The following is a 12,878-nucleotide window of genomic DNA, read 5'->3' as shown; positions in this document are numbered from 1 at the left end:
TGGGCCACTGCAGCCACCCATTAATATTCCGGACATATGGCAACGCTATCTGTGTCATTGTCTATTAATGGGAGGGATAATCACTCATTCAATTATCAGCCAAAGAGCAATCCCGCCTGCCTACCCTTGGTTCTCACCAGCGCTGGAGCCAAAACAGAGATGCACCAGTGAGAAGGGGAGAGAGATAGTAGGGATTACACCATATTAGCAACTTTAATTAGACAGGTGGCAGGCAGCATGTGAACCAATAGGAGTCTGACTCTGCCGGCGAACAAGAAGAACCTCTACAGGAATCAACAAAGATCCCTGCATGAAACGATAAAGTGCCGTAGCTTAAAAAAAAGTATTTTTTGTGTTAATCTTGAAACTCAGCGATAGAGACGATCAATGTCTTCTTTGGCATTGGGCAGTGTATCGTTTTTGAGATAGCTTTACAGTCCGCTTTAGAAGCATCAAAGTAAGTCAGATCCTGGCTTTACCCCTGGTCAGAAGTGGAAGCTGATGGATACGACTCTTAATTGCTTCCTCTGTCTGCAGCCTGACCCTGGTCCCTGTGGACCAAAGGTTTGTGAAGTGATCCACTGCAGCATTCATCCCTGTTGATCTCTTTGGGGCCCCGGATCCTGCTCTGTCTGTCAGCCTGCTGTGGGATCCTGCTCTGTCTGTCAGCCTGCTGTGGGATCCTGCTCTGTCTGTCAGCCTGCTGTGGGATCCTGCTCTGTCTGTCAGCCTGTTGTGGGATCCTGCTCTGTCTGTCAGCTTGCTGTGGGGCTCGTGGCCTGGATATGAGGGGGCGACTAAGGGGCTACCACCATGATGACCTCTGGCCAGCTCCTGGCCTCTGGATGGACTCTGTTGCCTTTACCCACACAGGCATGCACTTACACACAAGAGGGCAAACACACGCACGCACACACATGGACTCTCTCTCTCTCTCTCTCTCTCTCACTCACACTATCGCAGTGAGTATATTTAGTTCTCCTGTGTGCACCCATTCCCTTCAGGAGGTGGGTCATAAGATTGGGGTCACAGGGAAGATGCAAGTAGGGAAGTTGTAGGGAGTGTAAGAAAGGTAGGAGGTGAAATGTTAACAAAATCGTATAAAATCCAGAGTTTGATAAATTCTCACATTTTAAATTAACATAGGTGTCTGTGGCTGTGGAAGTCCTTTGTTGGAAGGCCCATTTTTCCACTGGAGTTGCGCTCTCACAGGGTCAGCAAAGTTACGAAAGTAATTAAAGCTCCATGATTCACCACTTGCTGCAGTGAAAAGAAAGCAAGCTGTCATTCTGATTTAGAAAAATAAATTACAATTTTAATAATGGTGTAGGGTGGGGGTACGAGGACGTCTGGAGTCTTGCTTGGTTGAGAGGAGGTGGGGAGTTACACATGGGGGGGGGGGGGGGGGGGTCCAGGGGTTGCTGGCAGCCTACTTATCAATAGTTGCAATTTTTTGAAACCACATCGGTAGTACATTGCAGAGAGCACAAGTGCCCTTAAAAAAAGAAAATCCCGGAACATTAACATACTGATTTCATGTGCGTGGCAAAGGGCCTGAGCCAATATCAGAGAGGACTCAGCACTCCTATTGTCTGCTGGGACTCTGGTCCCCTCTGATATGAAAATTCAATTATTTTATAACTAGATCTGGCGCTGCGTTTCGACAGTCGACGGTAGCGCCTTGCCAGCTGCATCAGTGTGGGGGACCAGAGGCTCCTGATAGCGAGAGGGAGGCCTTTCACACCATTGGCGTGTTTTTGGGGGACAAGATTACCTAAATGTGTTGCATTTAATGAATGAAAGTTAATTTAATGCCCTGCCATTATCTCACTCAGGTAATTCCAATACCGTACCCAATCTATGTTTACACACACTCACGCACTTGCGCACTCACTCATTCTTTAACACTTTGAATCTGATTCCCCTATACGCTGTCTGCCTCCAAATATGTTATGTATATATTTATTTTTCCCTGATGTGTATATGCTTAGAAAGGTAGAAACTATATCACACTGAAGTCCTTTTCTATGAGATGTCAGTCGTTTCCAGGAAGCAATTTCATTGGTTTAGAATAAATGCAATGTGCAATATCTATATTTATTTTGAAGGTGCATGAACATTGTTCAAATATGCACACGTTTCCAGTTTGTTTACAAGGTGTCAATGTATTTGTTTACGAGGCGATAAGGTTGTGCGTGCTTTTATTTAAGGCATAAGGAAAAGGTTTTGGACCTTTACAAATCCAAATGTCCTTGAGAAAAGCAATATTGTAATAGGTGAAGTGTAGCGATTTACTGCCGGTAAGCATGTTAGCATCTTGTACGAGGCGGAAGTCTTCGTGACGTTACGGAGCTACAGAGCTGTATGTTGCTGCGTTCATTATCTAAAGACCGGCCTTGTCCTATATTTTCCCATCAGATACAGCAGCGTCGTCACCGTTATATATCCATGTTGTTGGCTGAGGCTCCACTGTGCTGGCCCCCTCGACACCTACAGTCCTCTCCAGTTTGGGGGGTGGGGGTTCTGTTATGAGCAAGGGGGACAGGAAACCCAACCCCCCCACCCCGTCTTTACCCAGCACTCCCCAAACCCCAACACGGACCTCCTTCTTTACCCACCTGGAACATGGTGAAGACAAACCTGCCTCCCACCTCTGCTCATTAGGACATGGTGGAGTACATTCAGTTCTCACCCAGTAACATTAATTAGTATTCTCTGCATGGGGACTGCCATTAGCACTTCATTAGCAGTAAGAGTACCATTCAGACAGGGGACAGTCAGTGTCCAACACAATATGTTCTGGCTCTGTCTCTGTGTGTCACGGCAAAATGCTCCAATGTGAAGGAAACGGCCTCCTTTTGTTAGCACGTGTGTTTGGTGTGTGTGTGTGTGCAAAGTGCGCGTGTGCTATCCTTTCTTGCATATGCCTGCCTTTTTGTCTTCATGGTTAGCTGAGGGCTAAGATTTTGTTTTAAATACCCAGGAACTTATATCCCCTCCAAACTACAGCCATGAAAGGGCTCATTTTTCCTGTCCTTAAGAAAAGCTGGCCACACAGGTCTGTGCTGTGTGAGTGTGTGTTTACTTTAAGAATAACTCTCTCTGTCCTCTCACTGCTCTGGTCTGCTGTAAGGCCAAGCAATGGCTTTTCTATCAGCAGTGTGTAAGCTCAGATAGTGGGGCTGGTTGGTGTGTAAGCTTTTTACCTCCGGTCACACGGAAGATCTGATGAGCAGGCATTCTGGTCCCCTTTTCTCTTCTCTCTACCTGCACACCAGAACTAGGGAACAGACATGGGGAAGAGACAGGGGAGTTCCAGCCCCCCCGCCTCACCCCTCGAACGTACCGCCCCCACCATCAGCTCCCCTGTTCCCCATGGCTCAGGCGGACGGTGGCGGTGGTACCTTTTACTTCCCTAAATCCTAGAGGCGGAGAGCTGTCATTTGCCAATTTGGCCTGAATGAGGCGGCGATGGATTGAATGTCGTTTTCCCACCAGGCTTCGCCATCCAGCCCAGCAGGAGAGGGAGGGGGGCAGTGTGGAGGCGGGAGGGCGGCAGTGGGGAGGCGGGAGGGCGGCAGAGGGGAGGCGGGGAAGGGGTGTAATGCTAGAGTAAAATGAGAGCTTTATGGCATCTAATAGTATGTGATGGTGTCACTGATGTGGAACTTCCAGTAAAGACACCGCAGGTTGTTTGCCTTGCTTGCTCTCTCTCTCTCTCTCTCTCTCTCGCTCTACCGGCTGGGCGCTGACACACCTGTAAGATTATATGGGCCCAGCCTCTCCTCTAAGAGCTGTAATTTCTCCCTGATCAATATAATTATAATCTCCACATCACCCTCTCTAATGTCAATGGGCCACGACTGGTCCTGTTCAATGTTGTTGATAAAGCCCCCTCAGTACAAACACACACACACACACACACACACACACACACACACACACACACTACATACATATATATACGCTACATAGCCAAAAGTATGTGGACACCTGTATTTCATATTCAGTGTATTGCATTGTGGGCTATGTAGGGGGGGAGTAAAAACATCTTATTGCAAACATTTCATTGCAAAATCATGGGCATTAATATGGAGTTGGTCCCCCCTTTGCTGCTATAACAGCCTCCACTCTTCTGGGAAGGCTTTCCACTAGAAGTTGAAATATTGCTGCAGGGACTTTCTTCCATTCAGCCACAAGAGCATTAGTGAGGTTGGGCACTGATGTCGGGCGATTAAGCCTGGCTCACAGTCAGCGTTCCTATTCATCTCAAAGGTGTTCAATGGGGTTGAGGTCAGGGCTCTGTGCAGGCCAGTCAAGTTCTTCCACACCGATCTTGACAGACCATTTTTGTATGGACATCGCTTTGTGCACGGGAGCATTGTCATGCTGAAACAGGAAAGGGCCTTCCCCAAACTGTTGCCACAAAGTTGGAAGTACAGAATCCTCGAGAATGTAATTGTATGCAAAGATTTCCCTCCACTGGAACTAAGGCCTAGCCCGAACCATGAAAGACAGCCCTAGACCATTATTTATCCTCCACCAAACTTTACAGTTGGCACTATTCATTGGGGCAGGCATAGCGTTCTCCTGCCATCCGCCAAACCCAGATTCGCCGTCGGACTGCCAGATAGTGAAGTGTGATTCATCACTCTAGAGAACGCGTTGTCACTGCGCCAGAGTCCAATGGCGGCGAGCTTTACACCACTACAGCCGACACTTGGCATTGTGCATGTTGATATTAGGCTTGTGTGAGGCTGTTCGGGCCATGGAAAACCATTTCATGAAGCTCCCGACGAACAGTTCTTGTGCTGAAATTTCCAGAGACAGTATGGAACTCGGTAGTGAGTGTAGTAACGGAGGACAGATGCTACGCGCTTCAGCACTCGGCGGTCCCATTCTCTGAGCTTGTGTGGCCTACCACTTCGCGGCTAAGCCGTTGTTGCTCCTAGACGTTTCCACTTCACAATAACAGCACTTACAGTTGACCAAGGCAGCTCTAGCAGGGGAGAAATTTGACGAACTGACTTGTTGGAAAGGTGGCATCCTATGACGGTGCCACGTTGACAGTCACTGAGCTCTTCAGTAAGGCCATTCTACTGCCAATGTTTATCTATGGAGGTTGCATGGTTGTGTGCTTGATTTTATACACCTGTCAGCAATGGGTGTGGCTGAAATAGCCAAATCCACTAATTTTAAGGGGTGTCCACATACTTGTGGCCATGTAGTCGGTTTGTGTTGTACTGGCTGTATAAAGCACACAGAGAAAGGGAGGGGTCACAGGAAGTAAAGTGGTTTCCTTTAGGGTCATTGTAATCTTCATTAATCCCAGGTAGACTGGGAGCTTTGAGTGTCCTCCTCTCGCACTCCAACCTAGAGATACGGGGAAGATGAAACTTAACACTGGGACATGGCTCAAGGCTATGAGCCTCCCCTCACCCCCAACACACACACACACACAGCCTACCTCTCGTCACACACACACACACACACACACACACACACACACACACACACACACACACACACCCACACACACACACACACACACACACACACACAGACACATACACACACACACACACACACACACACACACACACACACACACACACACACACACACACACACACACACACACACACACACACACACACACACACACACACAGTCAGACAAACACACATACACCAACACATGCACGCACACACAGACGGACACACACACACCAACACAGACATACACACAGAAACACACAATCAAGCATTACACTGACTGCCATATCGATTGCTAGCATGTTAGTCTAAAGCCCCATTGGGCGCTCATGCTCTGAGAGATGGGAGGTTAAAGGCTTCTTAAATGTCTATATCAATCTGCAGGGTTGTCACGGTGACAAAGACTGGAAACAGAACATCATTAGCTGTCAGCACGTGTCACGCAGGATCATCAGAACAACATCCTAGAAGTGGATGGATGGCCCTCACTGTCACTATCTCTATGGACATTAGGGCTAGATCAGCCTCTAATGGCATTGCTGTAAATACCGTTTCTGGCCCCAAATGTTTTTTATAGTTTGAACTCAAATGATCACTAATGTATTTGTACTTAGTTAACCTGCTCAGATGACATGAGTATGTCTTAGAAATTCAGAAATGCAATATCCAGTATTACAGTGGATCTAATAGCACTGGATTGCATTGTTTCTCTTAATACAATCTGTTGAATACTAATATGCTTTTGACCCAGTAAGGGTATTGTCCATTCACGGCCACACAACGAGCATTGTAGTCCATTCTCCTGGGATAGAAGACATTTTGTTTTTGTGCTCTTTTCACATCAGCGCTCCCTTTTCCCACAGAAACCCTCTCCTTTCTCCCGCTCCAAGGCAGCCCTTTTCAAGCTGGGAAGCTCCAGGTCAGTTTCCCTTTCCAAGTTTTACGGCCTGCCATGTTGTCTATTCTGTTCAGCTATTTAAAAAATGTTGAATATCAACAATGGCTTTCACTGGTGTATTGTCAACTTTTGTATGAAGCAATCTTGGCTGAATGAGATGGGTCCCAGAGCAGGGAGGGCTTGGCTGCGGCATGCACCGCTACACCACTGGCGCCTGCCTGGCTCTCTCTCTCTCTCTCTGCTGCAGGCAGGATCAGGGAGGCAGGAGCAGCCGTCCCTCTAGTCCCTGTCTCAGCCCAGCCGCTGGGGTCTGCATGGGGCTGAGAAAGCCACCCCCTCGTCAGTCCTCTCCGCGAACCCATCCTCATCCCAGTTTCCCCTCCCCCTGCCTCTGGTCCTGTCGTCTGGGAGCCCCCGAAGGTGTGACACCTCACACAGGGATCGGAGAGCAGGAGCCCCGGGGGCCAGTCAGAGCTGGGTGAGTGTTTGTGCGTGAGCTAGTGGTGGTTGTGAGGGAGGGAAGTGGGAGGGTGGTGTAGAGAGAGCTGGTGTGTGTCGCTCCGTTCTGTTCTCTGAGTTCGGTTCTCTATAGCTCTATGCAGTTCCGAGGTGGCAGAAAAGCTAAGGGCAACACGTTTTTGGCCTTCATGATTCACAATGTTTTTATTTGCAAATTCATCGAGTAGGAATGCATTTATTGTACGATAAATCATTGAAACATTGTCACGTCCTGTCTGGCAAAAATATCAGATGACTACAGATATCTAATTCTCTGTAAAGGTATTATCTGTTGGTCCTGATGCCATCATTGTGTATTGTGTGTCTATTGAGTGACAAAGTTAGTAAAAATTGTAGGGCAAAAATTCAAGTCACATGGTGGACACGGCCAACAAAGGAGGTAATGTGATAAGTATGGCTATCAGAGCAGGTGTGTTGCTTTAGATCAGAGCTCAAACTAATGGCAAGTTGGTGATATTTCTAATAAATATAAATACAGACACAATACAGCTTGCTGACTGTAATGTACGGCATTGTATTCATACACAAATTACGTTAGCCTAGCTCACATGGATTCAATCGGTACCACTTTTAGAGGACTCTAAATCGAGCTTCAAAACCACTCCAAAGACAACCCTCGTAACAGTTTATGTAATGCATGGCATGATTCACTATTCCCTTCATACGCCTGAATACCTTTGTGCGTTTATGCTGCTGATCATGTGTTTGTACAAGCACGTGCGTCCGTGTTTTGAGTGAGTGAATGAGTGAGTGAGTGAGTGAGTGAGTGAGTGAGTGAGTGAGTGAGTGAGTGAAAGAAAGTATAAAAGTGAGAGCGCTCCAGTTGGCGGTAGCTAAGTGTCATTGTGTTGCTGTCAGTGAGGAGTGCAGTGAGTTTGTGAGACATCTCCTCTCCACTGGAGCAGCAGCTTGTATCTGCCATTGACATGTCAGTCTCCGGGGCATTGAGCTGTCCTCATCTCACCCCTGTTGTGGGACACTTGCGTGCGGGCACTATGATTTCAAGTCAGCACCGTCTGATGCGCAATGTACAGTTGAAGTCGGAAGTTTGCATACACCTTGGCCAAATACATTTAAACTCAGTTTTTCACAATTCCTGACATTTAATCCTAGTAAAAACTCCCTGTTTTAGGTCGGTTAGGATCACCACTTTATTTTAAGAATGTGAAATGTCAGAATAATAGTAGAGAATGATTTATTTCAGCTTTTATTTCATTCATCACATTCCCAGTGGGTCAGAAGTTTGCATACACTCAATTAGTATTTGGTAGCATTGCCTTTAAATTGTTTAACTTGGGCCAAACGTTTCAGGTAGCCTTCCACAAGCTTCCCACAATAAGTTGGGTGAATTCTGGCCCATTTCTCCTGACCGACCTGGTGTAACTGAGTCGGGTTTGTAGGCCTCCTTGCTCGCACACACTTTTACAGTTCTGCCCACAAATCTTCTATAGGACTGAGGTCAGGGCTTTGTGATGGCCACTCCAATATCTTGACTTTGTTGTCCTTAAGCCATTTTGCCACAACTTTTGAAGTATGCTTGGGGTCATTGTCCATTTGGAAGACCAAATTTGCATCCAAGCTTTAACTTCCTGACTGATGTCTTGAGATGTTACTTCAATATATCCACATAATTTTCCTCCCTCATGATGCCATCTATTTTGTGACGTGCACCAGTCCCTCCTGCAGCAAAGCACCCCACAACATGATGCTGCCACCCCCGTGCTTCACAGTTGGGATGGTGTTCTTTGGCTTGGAAGCCTCCCCCTTTTTCCTCCAAACATAAAGATGGTCATTATGGCCAAACAGTTCTATTTTTGTTTCATCAGACCAGAGGACATTTCTCCAAAAAGTACAATCTTTGTCCCCATGTGCAGTTGCAAACCGTAGTCTGGCTTTTTTATGGCGGTTTTGGACCAGTGGCTTCTTCCTTGCTGAGCGGCCTTTCAGGTTATGTCGATATAGGACTTGTTTTACTGTGGATATAGATACTTTTGTACTTGTATCCTCCAGCATCTTCACAAGGTCCTTTGCTGTTGTTCTGGGATTGATTTGCACTTTTCGCACCAAAGTACATTCATCTCTAGGAGACAGAACCCGTCTCCTTCCTGAGCGGTATGACGACTGCGTGGTCCCATGAGGTTTATACTTGCTTCCTATTGTTTGTACTGATGAACGTGGTACCTTCAGGCGTTTGGAAATTGCTCCCAAGGATGAACCAGACTTGTGGAGGTCTACAATTTTTTTTTCTGAGGTCTTGGTTGATTTCTTTTGATTTTCCCATGATGTCAAGCAAAGAGGCACTGAGTTTGAAGGTAGGCCTTGAAATACATCAACAGGTACACCTCCAATTGACTCAAATGATGTCAATTAGCCTATCAGAAGCTTCTAAAGCCATGACATAATTTTCTGGAATTTTCCAAGCTGTTTAAAGGCACAGTCAACTTAGTGTATGTAAACTTCTGACCCACTGGAATTGTGATACAGTGAAATAATCTGTTTGTAAACAATTGTTGGAAAAATGTCTTGTCATGCACAAAGTAGATGTCCTAACCGACTTGCCAAAACTGTAGTTTGTTAACAAGAAATGTGTGGAGTGGTTGAAAAACAAGTTTTAATGACTCCAACCTAAGTGTATGTAAACTTCCGACTTCAACTGTGTGTGTCGTTCTGACGGAGATCCTCTTCATTTAATTTTGGGGCTCCCGAGTGGCGCAGCGGTCTAAGGCACTGCATCTCAGTGCTAGAGGTGTCACTACAGACCCATGTTTTGATTCCACGCTGTATCACAACCGGCCATGATTGGGAGTCCCATAGGGCGGCGCACAATTGGCCCAGCATCGCCCGGGTTAGGGTTTGGCCGGGGTAGGCCGTCATTGTAAATAAGAATTTCTTCTTAACTGACTTGCCTCGTTAAATAAAGGTTAAAGAAAAAATAAAATAAATGTTAAAAAATTATCCCCTGTACAAGTGAAAGGCACTGGCTCTCTGAACGTAGTGTATACACAGGCCACAACCTGCACCATGACAAACCGTCTATTCCTATATTGTTAGTACTGCTAAAAGCATATTACCCTCAGTCAGTAATGTTCAGAACCTAATGTCCTGTAAGTGTGATGCCATACTGTCTGTTTATTTTCCAGAATGGAAAATGCTCGTGTGGTGGGAAGTGTCTTTTTGAGGAGGTAGTTGTATTTTCTAATATAGGTCCCATGTTGAACCATATTATATTAGAACCCCCCCCCCCCCCCCCCCAAAAAAACAACATTTGTCCTCATTCCAGATGATCTTTTCTGCATATGTAGACCACAGGAGGCTGCTGAGGGGAGGACAGCTCATAATTTTATCTGGAACGGCGCGAATGGAATGGCATCATACACATAGAAACCATGTTTGGTGTATTTGATACCAGTCCACCTATTCCACTCCAGCCATTACCACGAGCCCGTGCTCCCCAATTAAGGTGCCACCAACCTCCTGTGGTGTAGACTATGCACACGTTCATGTGCTATTGCTTATGTTGTACATGTTACCAAATGTTTTTATAAACTTTGTAGTTTGGGTCCTGGATGCTGATTGGCTTAAAGCCGTGGTATATCAAACATGATAAACTGGGTGGTTCGAGCCCTGAATGCTGACTGGCTGACAGCCATTGTATATTAGACCATATACCACGGGTATGACAAAACATTTATTTTTTCCATTCTAATTACGTTGGTAACCAGTTTATAATAGCAATAAGGCACCTTGGGGTTTGTTATATACAGCACCTTAGGAAAGTATTCAGACCCCTTGACTTTCTCCACATTTTGTTACACTACAGCCTTATTCTAAAATGGATTAAATAAATGAAAATCCTCACTAATCTACACACAATACACCATTATGACAAAGTGAAAATAGGTTTTTAGACATTTTTGCAAATTTATGATAAAAAAAAAAATGATTACCTGATTTACTTAAATATTCAGACCCTTTGCTATGAGATTAGAAATTGCGATCAGGTGTTAAGTTTATCATCCTTGATGTTTCTACAACTTGATTGAAGTCCACCGGTGGTAAATTCAATTGATTGGACATGATTTGGATAGGCACACACCTGTCTATATAAGGTTCCACAGTTGACAGTGCACGTCAAGCAAAAACCAAGCCATGAGGTCGAAGGAATTGTCCGTAGAGCTCAGAGAGGGGATTGTGTCGAGGCACAGATCTGGGGAAGGGTACTAAAACATTTCTGCAGCATTGACGGTCCCAAAGAACACAGTGGCCTCCATCATTCTTAAATTGAAGAAGTTTGGAACCACCAAATCTCTTCATAGAGCTGGCTGCCTGGCCAAACTGAGCAATCAGGGGAATGACCAAGAACCCAATGGTCACACTGACATAGCTCTAGAGATCCTCTGTGGAGATGGTAGAACCTTCTAGAAGGACAACCATCTCTGCAGCCTTTATGGTAGAGTGGCCAGATGGAAGCCACTCCTCTGTAAAAGGCACATGACAGCCTGCTTGGAGTTTGCCAACAGGCACCTAAAGGCTCTCAGACCATGAGAAACAAGATTCTCTGGTCTGATAAAACCAAGATGTAACTATTTGGCCTGAATGACAAGCGTCACGTATGGAGGAAACCTGGCACCATCCCTACGGTGAAGCATGGTGGTGGCAGCATCATGCTGTGGGGATGTTTTTCAGCGGCAAGGACTGGGAGACTAGTCAGGATAGATGGCAAAGATTAAATGAGCAAAGTACAGAGAGATCCTTGATGAAACTCTGCTCAGGACCTCAGACCTCAGGTTCACCTTCCAACAGGACAACGACCCTAAGGACACAGCCAAGACAACGCAGGAGTGGCTTTGGGACAAGTCTCTGAATGTCCTTGAGTGGCCCGGCCAGAGCCCGGACTTGAACCACGATCGAACATCTCTGGTGAAACCTGAAAATAGCTGTGCAGCAGTGCTCCCCATCCAACCTGACAGAGCTTGAGAATGGGAGAAACTCCCCAAATACAGGTGTACCAAGCTTGTAGCTTCTTACTCAAGAAGACTTGAGGCTGTAATCGCTGTCAAAGGTGCTTCAACAAAGTACTGAGTAAAGGGTCTGAATACTTATGTAAATGTCACATTTCAGTTTTTTATTTTTAATACTTTTGCAAAAATTCTAAAAAACAGTTTTTGCTTTGTGATTATGGGGTATTGTGCATACATTGATGAGGGGGAAAAAAGCATTTTAATCAATTTTAGAATAAGACTGTAACCTAACAAAATATGGAAAAAGTTAAGGAGTCTGAATAGTTTCCGAATGTACTGTATGGCCAATATACCATGGCTAAGGGCTGTCTCCAGGCACTCCACATTGTGTCGTGCTAAGAACAGCCCTTATCCGTGGTATATTGGCCATATACCACAAGCCCTCGAGCATTATTGTTTAAATATATCACGGTATGACGCAAAATTACTTGTTTACTGTTATAATTATGTTGGTAACTAGTTTATAATGGCAATAAGGCACCTTGGGGGTTTGTGGTATATGGCCAATATAGCACAGCTAAGGGCTCCATCCAGTCACTCTGCGTTGCATCGTGCATAAGAACAGCCCTTAGCCGTGGTATGTTGGCCATATACCACAACGCCTCTGGCTTTATTGCTTAAATAGACCCTGGTTAAGTCGTGAGTTGATGTGTTGCTACCTCTGGAGGTCCAGCAGGGAGCACAATCATCTGTTTCACCTCTCAAATTGAGCTAAACTCACCCCTCCTTACCACAGACAAGGTGACCACCAGCAGCACCCTCTTCTGAGGCCAGCCCATCCATTATCCTGTCAACACGCCCACTTCCACACCTTACTTCGGGCTCCGCACAGAACAATGGCTGTAATGAAATCATCAGTAATCCCCCAAAATCATCTCGTCACGCTCAAGGTAATTAATGTATTTGGAGGGCGATGGCTAACTCTTAATTAAATTGTGCCCTTTT

The 12,878-nt window shown here is 45.8% G+C and overlaps 1 long non-coding RNA gene across 2 annotated transcripts in view; it reads left to right on the top strand.

Moving 5' to 3' along the window:
* The first annotated feature begins 6,338 nt into the window (after positions 1 to 6,338).
* LOC139574247 (uncharacterized) overlaps positions 6,339 to 12,878 on the top strand; it is a 59,443-nt gene continuing 52,903 nt past the window's right edge. The window contains exons 1-2 of one of the 2 annotated variants that reach the window (XR_011674743.1): positions 6,339 to 6,871; positions 12,670 to 12,823. This is a non-coding gene — a long non-coding RNA (uncharacterized lncRNA). The remainder of the gene's footprint in view (positions 6,872 to 12,669; positions 12,824 to 12,878) is intronic. The other variant, XR_011674742.1, reaches the window with a different exon arrangement.

This window comes from Salvelinus alpinus, chromosome 4 (genome assembly GCF_045679555.1).
Source record: "Salvelinus alpinus chromosome 4, SLU_Salpinus.1, whole genome shotgun sequence".
In the NCBI taxonomy this organism is placed as follows: domain Eukaryota; kingdom Metazoa; phylum Chordata; class Actinopteri; order Salmoniformes; family Salmonidae; genus Salvelinus; species Salvelinus alpinus.
This window is presented reverse-complemented; position numbering and strand designations above follow the sequence as displayed.